The 17416-nt window shown below is 26.2% G+C and overlaps 1 protein-coding gene across 1 annotated transcript in view; it reads left to right on the top strand.

Moving 5' to 3' along the window:
- Positions 1 to 12726: 12726 nt before the first annotated feature.
- LOC117179165 overlaps positions 12727 to 17416 on the top strand; it is a 717982-nt gene continuing 713292 nt past the window's right edge. The window contains exon 1 of the mRNA XM_033370882.1: positions 12727 to 12803. The gene's annotated coding sequence lies outside the window, so the exon portion shown is untranslated. The remainder of the gene's footprint in view (positions 12804 to 17416) is intronic.

Below are 17416 nucleotides of genomic sequence, written 5' to 3'. Positions count from 1 at the left end.
AACCTGTTATTTTCACGGAGAAAATCAGTAACGTTAAATGATATTTTAATTCTGTGAGTTTCACTGGTAAATCAGTCCATTTGACCTTTTGATGAAATCAGTCATTTTTAATTATTAAACCTCTCATTCTTAACTGGTCAAATCAGTCATTTTACGTGAAATTTTTAATATGTGTATTTCACTGATAAATTGGTCAATCTGAGCTACTGATTTAATTATTAATTTTTCATGAATAAACCTGTTAGTATTACGGGGAAAGTAATTAATATATAATGAGATTTTTATTCTGTGAGTTTCACTGGTAAATAAGTCCATTTGAACTATTGATAAAATCAGTCATTTTAAATGAATAAACTGCTTCTTGTTAACTGATAAAATCAGTCATTTCATGGAATATTTGTAATCTGTAAATTTCACTGATAAATTGGTCAATTTGAGCTACTGATTAAATCAATAATTTTTCATTAATAAACTTATTATTTTCACAGAGAAAATCAGTATTATTAAATCATGTTTTTAATCTGTGAGTTTCACTAGTAAATCAGTTCATTTGACCTGTTGATGAAATCTGTCATTTTAAATGAATAAACGTCTCATTGTTAACTGATAAAATCAGTCATTTCATGGATAAATTGGTCAATTTTAGCTACTGATTAAATCAATAATTTTTTATAAATAAACCTGTTATTTTCACAGAGAAAATCAGTAATATAAAATAATATTTTTATTCTGTGAGTTTGCGAATCTGCGAATTTCACTGATAAATTGGTCAATTTGAGCTACTAATCAAATCAATAATTTTCAATGAATAAACCTGTTATTTTCACAGAGAAAATAAGTAATATTAAATGATAATTTTATTCTGTGAGTTTCACTGGTAAATCAGTCAATCTAGCCTAATGATTTAATCAGTCATTTTAAATAAATAAACATATTATTCTTACTAATAAAATCAGTTCTTTTCAGTGATATTATCAAACTGTGAATTTTCCTGATAAACCAGTCAATTTTACTGATTTTTAATATGTGATCTGTTGGTTTTACTGATGAATCAGTTAATTCGTTTAATCCGTAACGTCTACCCACTGAAATAGTAATTCTGAGTGATCTGGACTTTTTTTATATCATAATTCTATTTTTTTGCATATTTTAGGTTGAAAAATAAATTTCTTTGTAAAAATTTGTCTTTTTTTAAATGTTTCTTCTATGTTTAAAATTAAAGCATTTGGTCAAAAATAAAACGATTTCGTTAAAAATTCAACTTTAAAAAAAATTAAATTATTTGACTAAAAAAATGTTTTAAGTTGAAAACTCAATATATTTGTGCGGAAAATGAAACTAGTTGGTTAAAAATGCAATTTTTCTTAAATATGCATACTTTTGTTTTGAATGTTAAACTGTTTTGATAAAATTTTTGTTTTCCGATTGAAACAATTTGGTAGAAAATTCAACTTTGCAGTTGACAATCAACTTTTTTTGTTAAAAAGTATATTTTTCGTTAAAAAATCTATTTACTTTTTGTAGAAATTTGTCTTTTTTTTCTTTTACTTCTGTGTTGTGAATTGAAGCATTTGGTCATATATTATACTATTTCTATAAAAATGCAACTATTTTGTGAAAATTCAACTGTTTTGCACAGAATTCTTCTATTCGACTTAACGATTTAACAAATTATTAGAATATTAAATTCTTTTTCCAAATTCAAATATTTTTTTGAAAATAACCTTTTTTATTTTAAAAGCATATTTTTGGTTGAAAATTGAATTTTTTGTGAAGAATAAATTTTAATTTAATTAAAATTGAATTATTGTGCTCAAAATTTAAGTATTTGTTGCAAATCTTAATTATTTTGTTGAAAATTTAAATATTTTGTTAACGAATTTTATTATTTGATCCGAAGAATATATTTTTTTTTTAATTTATATACTTTGTCGAAAATTAAACTATTTGGATATAAATGGAATTTTTGTTTAACTATTCATACTTTTGGGTTAAAAATTGAACTTTGTTTTTGGAAAATTCTTGTTTTCAACTTGAAGATTTTGTAGAAAATTCAAATGTTTGGTTAAAAACTAACTTTTTTGTTGGAAAAAAATAGTTTTGGTTGAAAATTCAATTATTTTGTACATATTTTGTTCTCTTCAATTCTACAATTTACTTAAAAGTTCTTATTACAGGGTTATTTATTTTAGATTATTAAGGGAAAAAATTCAATTATTTCGCTTGACTTGAAGATTTAATAATATGGTAGGAAATTCCATCATTTTGTTGAAAAATAACTCTTTTTTTAAAAAAAATATTTTTGGTTGAAAAATCTCCTTTTTTGTAAAGAAATTGTTTTTTCAAAATGTAATTCTGATGTTACAAATAGAAGTATTTGATTTTAAATTATACTGTTTAATTAAATATTCAACTAATTTATTTAAAAAATTAAATTACTTTGTGGAACAATATATTTTTGTTGCAAATTAATTTATTTTTATCGAAAATTAAACATTTTGGTTTAAAATGAAATTTTTGTTTGAATATATATATATACTTTTGTTTTAAAAATTCATCTGTTCCAGCTGTTCCAACTGTTTTTTTGAAACATTCTTTTTTCTAAATTTAGGATTTATTAATTTAGCTTAAAAATAAACTTTTTTGTTGAAAGAACATATGTTTTGGTTGAACATTCGATTATTTTGTAGAAAATTATTTTTTTGTTGTTCAATATTTAATTATTACTTTACAAATTAAAGTAATTTGTTCCAAATTGACCTATTTCGTTAAAAATTCACTTTTTTGTTACAACATTCAACAATTTTGATGAAAAATATATTTTTTATTGAAAATTCATATATATTTCTCGAAAATTAAACTGTTTGGTTTAAAATTGAATTTTTGTGGAAAGAACACATTTTTAATTTAAAGTTGAATTATTTTAAGGAATATTGTACAAGCTTTTTTTATAAACAATATTTGTAGAGAATATTTTAAGGAATATACGAGCCTCAGAGCATTAGAATTTACTTAGAATTGCAAATTTTACCTAAAGAAGAAACATAAAACTATTAAGAACTATTATCAAAAAAACAATTTTTTTAATAAAATGCTTTTTTTAAGTTATCCCTTAGTATTATTCCAAAATTAGTTTCAACTAACAATGGGGATATTTTTTCGATTTTATAACTTATTTTGAACAATGCTCTTACCTTAGCTTGAGATAACTTTCGTACATCCTTAAAGAAGATTGTGAGGTGCTAAAGTTATAAGTAGTAAAAATTTTGGTGCCAGTATTAACAACAGCTAACAATGAATTATAGTTTGATTATAAATGATTATTTTCATTCTTATTTTCATTATTTATTAATTGTTATAAAATAGATTTTAAGTTTCTTTTTCAGGAAAGTCGAAGTTTTTGGAGGCTGATGTTTGACTCAGAAGCACATCTGCATAGATGTGTTTTTGTGTAAGGATTCCCGTTAAAAGTTTTGCTTAGAAATAATTAAAATCAATAATTTTTGTTTTGTTTTAATAAATAGCGAAAGTGCGATTTGCACAAAAATGGTACTTCTCTTTTCAGTAACTTATAAGTTTAAAGATAGAGATGTTTTACAGATGTACAGTTTCACTGACAATCTTAATTAGTTTATTTATCAGAAGGTCATCATTAAACAAAATAAAAAATATTGTCCAAACCCTTTTTTTGGCAACAAAATAAGATTTGCTCTCACTCTAATGTCCCCGGACCCAAAAAACATTGTGCGACTATTTTTCTCTAATGCGGCCAAGTACACCTAAGTACAATCCAAACAAGAATACCTTCACCATTCTATTATCGTTTGTTCCTTATCATCTCTGTATCCATTGTTCGGGTACTTTTTTTCGATTGCCTCCCGCTATTTCTGCAGAACCTTGCCGTCTGAATCATATATGAACCCTATTTACCGTATCTCGAACAATAGAAACGAGCATATAGGATTAATAGAAAGCCGCTGCAACTTGGGCGAGGCCTTTGCATTGACTACCGATACTCCTCTTGATCTTGATTTCATTCCTCGTATTTTACTGTAGTAGAAATAATATTCCGTGGACAAAACAGCATCTCTCGGTTAACGACGATTCCTGAAAAGGGTGTTATCATATTTTCTCGTGTTTCTCGGTATTCGTCCCGATCTTCGCAGAGGAAATAATCAGGACTTTGCTATCCAAGAGGTCCATTTATGGTGAATGGTGAACCCAGCTTCCACTGAGCGGATTTCGAGGAAAGAGGATTTCATCTACACTAAAAAAGAACAGTTGGGACAACTGATAAAATTGTTGGAACTGTTTCAGTTAGTAAATAATAATACTGCTACTTAGTTGTGGGAAATATTTTTTAGTTGGTATGCGAATAGTTGTTATTAGTGTCAGGATATCTCAGGATCAGCATCTTTAGGAAAAAGAGGAAGATCTTGAATTTTATTAGTTGGTGGAGTTTGCAATATGAGCGATTTTTCCGGAATCAGTAACTGGTTGAGCAAGGAGGTTGACTGATTTAGAATGTCGTCAACTTTTTTTAAGAGCTGGATGTTCCTGACCGACTATTGTTGACAAGATTTCAGGATTTTCTTAATGTTTTCAGATTTGCTTAAGACTTAGCAATTCATGAGCTTCAGGTTTTTCGGTTGTACTCATTCCCTAGACAACAATCGCATGAAGAATTTATATTATCAGATATATCGATTTAGAATTGATCAAGTAGTTTGACTGATCCTTTAAGAAGGTCTGGAATGAATCAGACACAATTGTCGGTGGAATGATAACTGACCTTTTTAAAGATGCCTGCTCAAATACAATTTTATTACAATTTTAGATGGTTAACTTTGACATCTTGCGTCATTTCCTATTTTTCTCTGCTTTCAGGGTGCACTCATGATGTGCACCTCTTAGTTAATTTGTTAATTACAGGTAGCATCAGGAGTGTATATCATTGGCGTTTCTGCTGATACATATCTAACCGAATATCCTGGCTTTAGCAATTGTTAATTTGGTAGAAAAAATTATTGATTTCAGTTGAAGTGACAGAACGTCACACTATCTAATCAGGTAGGCTAACAACTTTAGTTTATCAAATTCAGTTAGCTATGTCTGCTAACATCTTTTGTCTATCTTTTTTTCTTGAAGGTATTGCTTCAAATAGCACTGAAGAGGTATAATTGAAATCTGAATTAGGGAAATTCTAGTCCACGTTTTTGAATAGGCTACACAACTTATTTTAGCCTAGCTATGACTCAAAGTTTGTAAACCTTCTGACCTTCTATAATTTATACACGCTCATTAGAAGAATTATCAGTTGCAATCTAACCGGTCTCAACATTGTTAAACTATTATTTTTATATAAATCTCTTACAATCATCATAATTAATTTTTTTTTATCAAACTGCGATTAATTTTTCATAAATTACAAAAAATTCTAAGTAGATTCAAGAAGCGGAATCCAAGGTTTAATAAAAAACAATATTAGAATATATTAAAAAAGGAAAGATATCACAAAGGGCACAGTTTGTCCCCTTTTTTACTTCATGCCCTTTTTCCCCTAAATTAGAAAAATCCCCTAAAATACCTAAGGTCGAAATTCTGGAATATTTCCGCTTCTTCTCCATTTGACAAGGTTCCGATTTATTTTTTAAGAACCATAAAAAGAAATGCAAGATATAAAAAAGTGTAATGTCTTGATTGTTCAGTTTTGAATTTAATCGAATTTTTAATTAAAAACGAATAACTTTTTAATAAAGAATGGAATTTTTAAATTTCACTCGCGTAAAACAAAGCAAATTTCAACCCAAAGTAAAAAAATTCCTGAATTTAAATTATAAATCTTTAAACAAAAAAATAATTCTTAACGATTTAGTTTAATCTTTATTGAAATATTTGAATTTATAAGCAAGAAAGATCAATTCTCAATAAAAAATATAAAACTTGATATTTCAAAAAAACAAAACAAAAATATTAAGCAAGAAAAATGATTCTCTAACAAAAACGACTAACTTTTATTAAAATAGAATAATTGTTAAATTTGAAAGCCAAAAAGACGAATTTTCTACAAAAAAGATGATCTGCCAGAGATTTCAACAAAAATTTTACAAGAAATTACATTTTCAGAACTGTAATTCTAGTTGAAACATGTCATCTTTTATCAAAAATTTGAATTAATTTAACAAACTTTTAAATATATATGGTAAATTTTTCATGTATTTTATTGTAGACAAAATTTAAAAATTAACAAAATAGTATAAGTTTCTACAATTGAAAAGTTCGTAAAACTTCTTCTACATTTCTTCATAATAATATAATATATAATATAATAAATACAATAAAATAACAATATAGTATAAAAAAAATAATAATAAAAGTAGACTCATAATTAAAAACTCTTATTCAATTTCAAAACCCTATTCAAATATTAGTTCAATCTAAAATATTTCGTTTTTAACCCATTTGATTTGAAATTTTTTAATTGCGAAAGGAATTTTTTTTAATACTTAGGAATATTTTACTTTTTTTTGAAATGAGCAATTATGAAAAAAGAATTAAAAACTAAGCAATTTTAAACTCAATTACTTGAAATGGAAAACCTTAAATCATTAATGTTTCAGTATTAAATTTAAACTTTAAACTCTAAAATTTTAATTTTTCTGGTTAACAATTTTTGAAATATGTAAAATAACTTTATCGAATTTTAATGCATAAAGAAAAAATGAACAATCCGTTCGGGAAAAAAATAGTTAGTTCAAGAGATATTTACAAGTTCTCAGAAGATTCATACTTAATTTAACACTGGAAAATATTTCGAAAAATAAAAATCTAATTTTAGATTTTCAAAGATTTGTGAATAACATTTTAAAGCTTTTTCAGGATCTTCAAAAGTTTCGAAAAAATCAAAAAAATCTTAATTTTGCTGGAAAGATTAAAAATCATTTATTATTTTGATAAATTAATTTTAAGAGAATATTTAAAAAGATAAACCAATTGTAGATTTTTAATGATTTCGGTTTTGTTTTGAAAAAATTATTTTAAAAATGTTGATAAGATTTTCAAAATTAAAAAAAAGAATCTGCTTGATTTTAAGGTAAATTCTATATTTTTTCAGGATTTTAAAATAATTGTAAAAAAATTCTATTTTCAAGATAATAATATTATTATTAGATTTCTGGAAATTTTTTTCATGTTTTTTTTTATTCATTCATCAATTCATAGCACTGAAAATTATATCGTGGATTTTTATTTTAAAAAATATTTTTACTGTACAATGTAAACAAGTTTAAATTGAAAATTTAACTATCAGGTAAAAAACTCATGTGAAAAAACTACTAGGTTTAAAATTCCTGTATTTCATTAGCAATTAATTTTGATTGGTAGAAAATTACTCTTGCTGTCTAAAACTTTATCTTTTTAATTTTAAAATCATTTTTTTAAATGAAAATTTAATTTTCTTAACTAAAAATCTAGCCGTTCCATTTTCTGTGAAAAATTTATCTTTTTCGATAGAAAGTAACCCTTCCAGTTTAAAAATGATTTCATTTGTTTTGAAATTCTTGTATTTTACTCTAAATTAATCATTATCGGTAGAAAATTCATATTTTTAGTTGAAAATTCACGCATTTATTTAAAAGTGTGTTTTTCCTTAATTTATTTTTTTAAAGTTTAAAATAAGATGTTCTATAATTTATTGTAAATTTTGTTTTTTAAGCTTAAAATTGAACAATTTTTTTCAAACGAAATTTCTTTTCGAACGGGGTGGAATAAAAAAAAGACGATAGAACGAACCAATTCGCAAATGCTTTAAAGAACCCTCTTGGATATCCCCACTACTGCCACGCATGCCATCTTCTCAAAGCTCATGGTAATTCCTGACAAAAAATTTCAAATTAAATCCATGAAAGCTTCACCTTTGCCTTGTGGCCCCACTGTCACACACTGGTTTTTCAAATTCGCTTGAAATTTTTGTTAATTGAAGATTTTTCACTTTAGTTGAAAATTTATTTATGTGGCAGAAAATAGTCATTCATTAAGAAAACTGATGTCCAAATGGTAATAATTTTGCAATGCCGATCCGCATGGTTAATCAAACGCGCGCAATAATAAGTCAATTATTTTCAAAAGTGGTTGTGTGAATTTCAATTAAATTAACATCCTGCACTGGAACAAATAGTTAGAGCCAACCCCACTGCACGCCTCGCCACAACCGGAGCTAAATGGTTGCGCAAATAATTATCGCTAATTAGAAGCAATCTCTTAATTACCCGTTTCCGGACACAAGGGCGGGGGGGGGGGGCATAGTGGCAAAATGGAAATCGTGACCCTTCCTCTGTTCGGGATTGTCGCTCTGATTTTTATCATTTTCTTCATTCTAAATATTTTTTTCTTACTATGTTTAATAAAGGAAATCTTTTTAATTTTTATTGTTACGTTTAAATATATTCACTGTCTGATTTGGTGTGAAATTATTAGAATAGGCCAAGTGTTTGGAATTTCAAATTTTTTAATTTGTAAGAATTTTTCTATTGGCTTTAAAGTTTGAAATATTTTACTGAAGTCTTCTTTTCGGTAGGAATTTAATGCCGTTTGGTCCAAAATGCAACTTTTTGGTTGATAATTAATCTTTTTTGGTTATAGATTTTGTAGAAATTTTGTCTTCTTAGCTTCAAAATTCGACAATTTGGTTGAAATTTTAGGCTTTCTTGAAATTAAGAAATGTTTTGTTTAAAGTATTGAAATTTAAATTCTTTTTTTTTTGCTGCTTGCTTCATTACTTTAGCTGAACAAACTTTTTCTTTTTCGACATTTAACTATTTTGTTAAAAATGTTTTTTCCAAAAAATTAATTTTTTAACATGAAAATTTCACTTTTCTATTTTTCGTTGAAACTTTACCTTTTTCAGTTATAAATTTAAATATTTAATTAAAAATTCCTGCACTTTCCAAAAATTAATCTTGTTATGGTATAAAACTAAATTTGTTGGTTTAAAATTTAACTATTAGGTTCAAAGGTCCTATAAAAATTCAAATATTTCTTTTAAAATACATGTGTTTAATTAAAATCAATATAAATCGTAGAAAATCAATCTTCTTCGTTTGAAATTAATTTGTTTAATAAAACAAATTTAATAAAAATTTAATTGTTATTTCTTTTCTCGAAATTTTAAGGCAAATTTAATTTTCTTACTTGAAAATCATCTTTTTGGTTATAGATTCATTTTATTTAGTTAAAAATTAATTTTTCAATTCTTAAATTTTAAAGAATTAGGTTGAAAGGTCCTATAAAACTTCAAATATTTGTTTTAAAATCCATGTAGTTTGTTCAAAATGAATATAAATTTGTAGAAAATGAATCTTCCTCGTTTTAAATTCATTTTTTTAATTAAAATTTTTTAAAATGAAAATTTCACTGTTATTTCTGTTGTCGAAATTTTTAATTTTTTCACGCAAATTTAATTTCCTTATTTGAAAATTCATCTTTTTGGTTATAGATTCATTTTATTTAGTTAAAAATTACTTTGCTCATTGAAAATGTAACTATTCGGTTCAAAGTTGAACATGTGTCTGTTTTAGCTGAAAATTTATCTATTTAGTTGAAAAATCATCTTCTTATTTATAACAGTAGTTCCATTACTTAGCATTTTATTTTTTTAAATTAAATTTTTTTTGAAGGTACAATTTGAAATGTTTTGTTAAAAAATGCATTCTTTTATTGGAAATTAATTTTCCTGAATGAAAAATGAGGTATTCTACTGATGGTGGAAAATTTATTTTTTGAAGATTCAACTACATATTTGAAAATCCCTATGTTTTATTGGAAATTATTATTTTTGATGGAAAATAATTCTTGTTGATTGCAGAATTATTTTTTTGGTTAAAAATTCAACTAATAGGTTGAAAAATGCATTTAAAATTCAAATATGAGTTTGAAAATCTATGTGTTTTAGAAGAAGTTGATTTTGAAGAGATTAATTTTTTGTTTTTAAATTCATTTATTAACTGCGCATTTATAAATTCCATTCTTTGACGAAAAATTATATTTTTTTATAGAAGGTTATTCTTAAATTCGGTTAAAAACTTGAATATTTTGTTAAATTTTTAACATTGCTTTTTGAAAATTGAACTCTCTTGGTAGAAATTTATACTTTTGAGTTTAAAATTTAACTGTTTTGTAGAAAACTCGAGTTTTCGGCTTAAAAATTCAACATTTAGGTTTATTTTTTGTTAAAGATTCAACATTTCGCTTTGAAAATTAAAAATTCAGAATTAAATATTAAAATTTTTCTGCAGAAGTTTCGTCTGTTTTCAAACTTTGAAAAAATTTTGCTGCTTCTTGACTAAAGCATCTTTTTGGTTGAAGATTTAATATTCCGGCTTCAAAACAACTGTCTTGTAGAAATTTCGTGTTTAATTTCTTTTCTTGCTTAACTGGAAAACTTTTTTTTTAATGCAATGATTTCATTGAAAATATAAATATTTTGTTTAAAACTTATGTTCGGGTTTGAAAATTTTTCTCTTTTGGTGGGAATTTAATCTTTTTTGTAAAAAATTCAACAGTTGTTTTGAAAACTGAAGATTCTAGGTTGAAAATTTAACTGTTTTGTAAAAAATCGACTTTTTTAAAATATAACAATTGTGTTGAAATTTGGTTATTTGTTGACTGAAATTTTTTTATATTTTTTTTATTTTGCTTTTCTGGATCCATTCAACTATTTTTTAATTTAAAAACAGCATTTTTCTGTCACCTTGAAATGCAATAATATTTACAAGAGTTTTTATTAATGTTCCTAATGTTCCTAATGTTCCTAATAGATATTTTTAATAGTTTCTTTAAATAATGTATATATCCACTTAACATCTCTAAAACCACTTTTATAAAAATTTAAGCTATTTATTTTAAAAAAGATATTAATAGTATTTAATTGATATTGCGTATGGTACGTAACTCATTAAAATTTACAAAAATATATTATTTTATTTTACAATAAAATTTATTTCTAAATAATTCGAAACTTTATCGGCAAAAAAAAATTAATTTTAATTAATTTGTTTAATATTTGGAATCGACAGTAATATTCCTAGGTAAATTTAAAATGATTTAGGTTCTATTTTAATATATTAATTTTAGGTTAAGATTTTTTTTAATGTCAAAAAAGAATCTAGAGGATCTGAAGAAAATATTGTAACATTTTGCAGAATTTTCAAATTTGTTAGAAAAATTGAATTACTTTTAAAAAATTGTAGATTTTTGATGATTTCGAAGAAACAAAAATTAAAGAAATTAAACAGTTTTCAAGAGAATAAAAAGTTTTAAAATATTCGAGTACTTTTAAGAGCCTAAAAATCGTAACTCTTCAAACGATTACATTTCTTTAAAGAAAATAAGAATTTTTCGAAATTATTTTTAAAATTTTCGAATGGCTTCTAAAGAATTAACAAATTTCTAGGATTTCCAGAAAAAAATTTTACTGATTTTTCATTTTGAAAAGTGAATTTCTAAAGAAAATAAAAAAAATATTTAAAAACATTTCCAAAAATCTCAAAAAAGAATGTAGCATATTGGTAGACATAATTGTTCAAATTTGCAAGTTTACCAAATTTCAGAAAAAATTTGTTATCTTTAAGAAGTATCTAGGAGTTTAAAAAAAGATTCGAGAGAAAATCATAATTTGAAAAGATTAAAACATTTTTTTAAACAAAATGTAGATTTTTAAAGATTTACAATATGAAGTTTTAAAGCTTGTTAAGAATTTTTAATGATTTGGCGAGAATAAAAAAAATTCTTAAGATTCCAGGGAAAATTTTTAATGATTATTTATTTTTAATAATTAATTTAAAGTTAATATTAAGAAAGATGTCATAATAGTTTAAAAGATTTCCGAAATGGTCAAAAAAGATGGAGGATTTTTTAAAAATTTGTTTGGAAAAATGCAAATTATTTCAAAAGACATAGTAGATTTTAAAATTCTCTTTTAGTAATTTAAGCCGTTTAAATATTTCAAAAGATTCTTTTCTGGATCTGAATATCTTTTTCTTATCGCTTTTTACCAATTTAATAATGGGTTAAATTTTAATAAACCCTGGCTTACTTTTTGATGTAAACCGTCCCAACAAGCCTATTATCCTCAATTATTAATAAACAGTAATTTCTTTAAAAAAACATTTCATTAAAAAAAGAAATAATTTTAAGTATTTCATGCGTAGAAAAATGTACTTCCAAATTTGGAAACAGAAAAGTTTGTAAAAGAATTTTTTCTTAAAAAAATAAGCCATTATTTATTATAATTCAATCATTCTTAAAGAATGGGGTAAAACCGGTAGTAAAAAACCAGCATGTTATAGTGGGGGTTAGCCTGGCAGTAGTGGGGATATAGGAGAGGAGTCTCGAAAGAAATTGCGAATCGCTAAACAAAAGGCTTTCATTTTGAAACAATTTTGTACATAAATAATTTGTTAAAAAAATGTATTGCTCTTAATATTATTATTTGATTATTATTTAATGTTATCATCGTATTCATACATTTATATTTTTAACAATTTTGTAATGTCATAAACAATTTGAAAATTAAATATAAATTATAAAATAAACTTAATGATAAAATTTCATTGATAAGTCAATGGACCAATGCCGTTGACCACTCGTTTAATCCTAGATTATTCACTGGCTTTCAAGAGGTAATTTATCAAGTTAATAAAGGATTGTTAAATCTATTTGTGTAGGGCTTCCGGCGGCCGCGGACCCGACTCAACTCTAGGCTCTGACTTGCAGCTTGATAAGCCTCGCCCAATACCATCACCCAGGTAGGATAATTAAAAATTTTCTTTTTTGTGATTTCTTTTTTTTTACAAAATAATTCCTCTACAAATTGTTCTTTTTGGTGTCTAAGTGTCCCCTGAATTTTAGCAATATTAAAAAAAATATTTAGGGGTTTCCCAAGAACATTTTTGCAAAAAAAATGTTGACAGAATTTAAAAAGATGTTGAAAGATCTCCCATGCATTCCCCCTTACTACTTTCCCTAGATTCCCCTTTTCTCCTATTTTCTTTACATTTTTCGCACTTTTCCGCTTTCCCCAGCTTTTTCCTCATCCACTTCCTCCTCCCCTAAATAAAACTCGCCTTACCCAAATTCCCTTCACTAGCCACCACTTCCCCTATCTACTCACTATTTTTCATATTAATTTCTCTTTACTTTCACTCACTTCCACTGCTGCCCCTCCATCATTTATATATACTTCCTTACCCTTTATTAACCCTTATATTATTAACTTTCACTTTCCTCAGTCACAGTTCCCTAATTGTCTCTACTTAACCTACTCCTTTTCATAATTTCCCCTACTTCCCCTTCTTTAATTTCTTTACTTTTTTCAGTTCTTCTGACCTCTGTTTATCTACTTTTCCACCCCTTATTTCCTTTTACTTCCCATAAAATTCCTTCCATTTATTTTCTCTCGCTTCTCCTAATCCCCTTCCCTCACTTTCTTTACTTTCACAGGTCTAGTTTTTCCTCTTTCCCCACGCTTGATTTTCCCTAATTGACCTATTAGGGCTTCTTCAATTCCTTACTTACACTGCTGCCTCTCCCGAATATACGCCCACTTTCCCATCCACTATCCCCCCTCACATGATTACTTCTCACTTTCCCTAGCTCTGCTCCCTCTAATTTTCTATACTTTATATACTTCCTTTTCCATCATTTGCCCTAATTTACCTTTCCTAATTTCTGTCACTTCCCCTACTTCTTCTGTTCTCAGCTTTTCGACTTCACCCCCAAACCCCCTCAGATTGTCTCACTTTTCATACGTTCCTTCCATTTATTTCTCATCGCTTCCGCTAATCCTTTTCCTTTTCTTTCCCAGGTTTGATTTTCCCTACTTTTCCGTGTATGATTTTCCCTACATGCCCACGCTTAATTTTTCCTAATTGACCTACTTCTGCTTCCTTAATTTCACACTTACAATGCTGCACCTCCCTAATATACGCCCACTTTCCTATCAATTATCCCCCCTCACCTTATTAATTGGCACTTTCCCTAGTCCTGCCCCTCTAATTTTCCCTACTTTATATACTCCCTTTTCCATCATTTTCCCTGCTCTCCCTCTCCTAATTTTTCATACTTCCGCTACTTCTTCTGCTCCCAGCTTTTCCACTTCACCCCCAACCCCCTCATTTTGACTCACTTTTAATACGTTCCTGACAATCATTTTCGCTCGCTTCTCCTAATCCTCCTCTCAGATTTCCTCTACTTCCCAATGCTTGACTTTTTATGATTGACCTACTTCTCCTTCTTCATTTTCTCCTATTTTTTTCTAATTACTTTCCCCTGAAACCCTCCCTCTACTTCCTATACTTTCCCTCCCCCAATTTTTATACTCATTAACGCACTTAGCCTACCCTCATTTCCCCCAATTTTAAATTTTACTTTCGATGGTAGCTTCAGCAGCTGTATTTTACCTCTTAAAATATAATTCGTTAAAAAGACGATATTCGTTGGTAGAAATTAAAAGGAAATATTTATTTGTTTATAAAATTTAATTAAATTCAAAACTAATCTAGTCAGATAAATTCTCCCGAAAATGGGTTCTTTATGAGTTATTGGAAGTTTCTTTTGTAAGAAAAAACTTGTCATTGAAAAAATAAATTATCACAAAATAGTTTATTTTTTAATCAAAGAGATAAATTTTCAACGAAAATTAGAAATATTCAACCAAACAAATGAACATTTAAGAAAGTAGTGACACTTTTGATCAAATAATTGAATCTTTAACCTGAAGAGATGAATTTTCAAAGAAAAATGTAATAGTTTACATTTTAACAAACAAATATTTCAATTCAACATAAACAGAATTGCAACAAAGTAACAGAATCCTGAACTAAAGCAGATTATTCTTTAAACAAATAGTTACATTTTCAAGGAAGATAATTATCTACCAGAAAAGACGAATTTAAAAAAATTTTACATAAACTTGATCCAAATAGTATGAACAACAAAATTTTAACCCAGAAAGGCAAATTTTCCACAATGCAATTAAACTTACTATCCGAGAATGTAAATTTTTTACAAAAAATTTAATTTCAACGAATCATGATTAACTTGCATTGCACTTGAATTTTTAGCCAGGAAAAATTATTTTTTAAATAAAAAATTTTCAATTAAATACAACAATTTTTAAATAGATAATTAAATTTTCTACCGAATTGCTGAATTTTTTTAGCCGAAAATACAAATTGTCTGCAAAACAATTAAATTTTATACAAAACAGTTGAATTTTTAGCAAAAGTTAAATTTTCAGTTAAAAAAAAGAATTAATTTAAACTAAACGGAGCGATAAAATACTTGAATTACCTATTAACTCAGATTATTATTTCAATAAACATTTGATTTTTAACCAAGGAAATTGATCTTCTGACAACAAAGCAAAATTTTCAACAAAATACATACGTTTTCAACGAAATAGTTAAATTTTCCACCAAATTGTTAAAGTTTCCTGCTAAAAATACGAATTTTCTACAAAACAGTTTAATTTTCAACAATGTAAATTTTCACTTGCATTTATAACCAAAAAGTGTGAAATTTTTACAGAAAGAGATGAATTTTCAAACCAAAAATAGGAATTAAAAAATATATTTTTTCAATCCGAGAATATGATTTTTAGCAAAAAAAGGTTAATTTTAAAAGAAAAATGTATTATTTTATAATTTAAAAAAAAAACTTAATTTATAATATAAAAATTTCCAAAAAATTACTGAAATCCTAAACTAAAAAAGATTAATTTGTAACTGAATAGTGGCATTTTTAAAACAAAAGATATATTTTAATAAAGCGATTAAATGTCCAACCAAGAAATATGACTATTTAAAAAAATTGTGGAATTTTCAGAAAATAAATTGATTTTTAACCAAAAATTAAAATTAAAAAAACAGTGCGAGTAAAAAAATGCAAAAAAAAGAGAAAGTTGATTAATGTGGCAGTAGTGAGGATGTCGAAGAAGAGTCTTTAGAGTTATTGCGAATCGCTCGGTTTTTTAAATTCACATCCGTCCCAAAAGAAGTTTCGGTTAGAAAAAATTATCTCTAAAAACAATCAAAAGTAGACTTTCCAACCGAGAAGAATGAACTTTCAACCTGAAATAGTTTGATAGATATAAATAGGATTTTATAAATTTATATACTTGAAAATAAAACGTTAAATAAAAATTGGAGTTTATTTGCAATAGAATAATTTATTTATAAATAAAAACGAGAATAATTTTTAATAGAATGAAATAAAAAATTACATTCTAACTGCTAATTAAAATTTTAAAACTGCAGTGAAAGCTCGCCGATTTGAAAGGTCTTGAAATGTACCCATTCGATCATTTCTAGGCTGAAACCTTGTACTGATGAGCACACTGTAAGCAACTTTTTCAACTGCGCATGCGCTGAAAAGGGCGGGCCTGTTCGAAATAAATGTATTTAGTTAAAACAGAGTAAATTTCAAATAGGTGAGTTCTTACTGTAATTACAATATTAAATCCTTATTTTTTAAATTTGTCTATCATTATTTAGTCAAGTGTTTTATTAATTGATTTAAATGATATTATTTCAAATTAATACGGCATTTTCTTTAAAGGGACTACTATTCCGAAGCAGGGGACATTGATGAATGTTAATGGTTGTTTCAGATTATAGGATTTTTTTTTAATTTAATGAACCATCAGCAGAAATTGATGCTCGGCTCTTCGTATATTGCGAGTGGCCAATTTATAGTCGGCTTTATTACACTAGATCTAGATTTAAACAGGAAGCCCAGATATACGTTTGAACGTGTTCCTAATATTCTCTACAGCCCTTGACTTTATTTCTTTCCAATATTTGATCGTTTTCCGATATAAGAAAATCTAGAGACTCCGGTAGAGATAAAAGTGTAAAATAGGCCACAAGCTTGCAGATTTGAAAGAAAAGTTCAAAATTACTTTTTTAATAATCTGAAAATACTTTCTTTATTCTCAAGTTGCAATTAATAATACATTTAGAAAATACAAATTTTGAAAATTTATTCTAAATACAAATTTGAATAATTGCACCTTTGAAAATTCCTTTTAAAGTCAGATATGCAATATAAATTACTTTGTGTTGCCGCGCATGCGTGGCATCAACAGCTGGATTGGTTACCGCTGGCGCGCTAATTTGTAATTATTAATTTTTGTTTTGTTTTGTTTATAATTGATAATAACAAATAATAATTCTAATGTGCATAAGGATATTAAACATGATTTTAGATTTATTTTTGTGATAAAAAAGGTATTCCTTTATTTAAATTTGAAACCAATTATTTATTTTTAGTGAATGAAAATTAAATAATTATTTTTCTTTTCAGTTAATAAGTATATTTTGTAATAAAAAATTAGTACTATATTTTTGTCTGAGAATTT

Source organism: Belonocnema kinseyi, chromosome 8 (assembly GCF_010883055.1).
Source record: "Belonocnema kinseyi isolate 2016_QV_RU_SX_M_011 chromosome 8, B_treatae_v1, whole genome shotgun sequence".
NCBI classification, from domain to species: domain Eukaryota; kingdom Metazoa; phylum Arthropoda; class Insecta; order Hymenoptera; family Cynipidae; genus Belonocnema; species Belonocnema kinseyi.
Note: the sequence above shows the minus strand (reverse complement) of the source record. Positions and strands in the feature narration are given on the sequence as shown.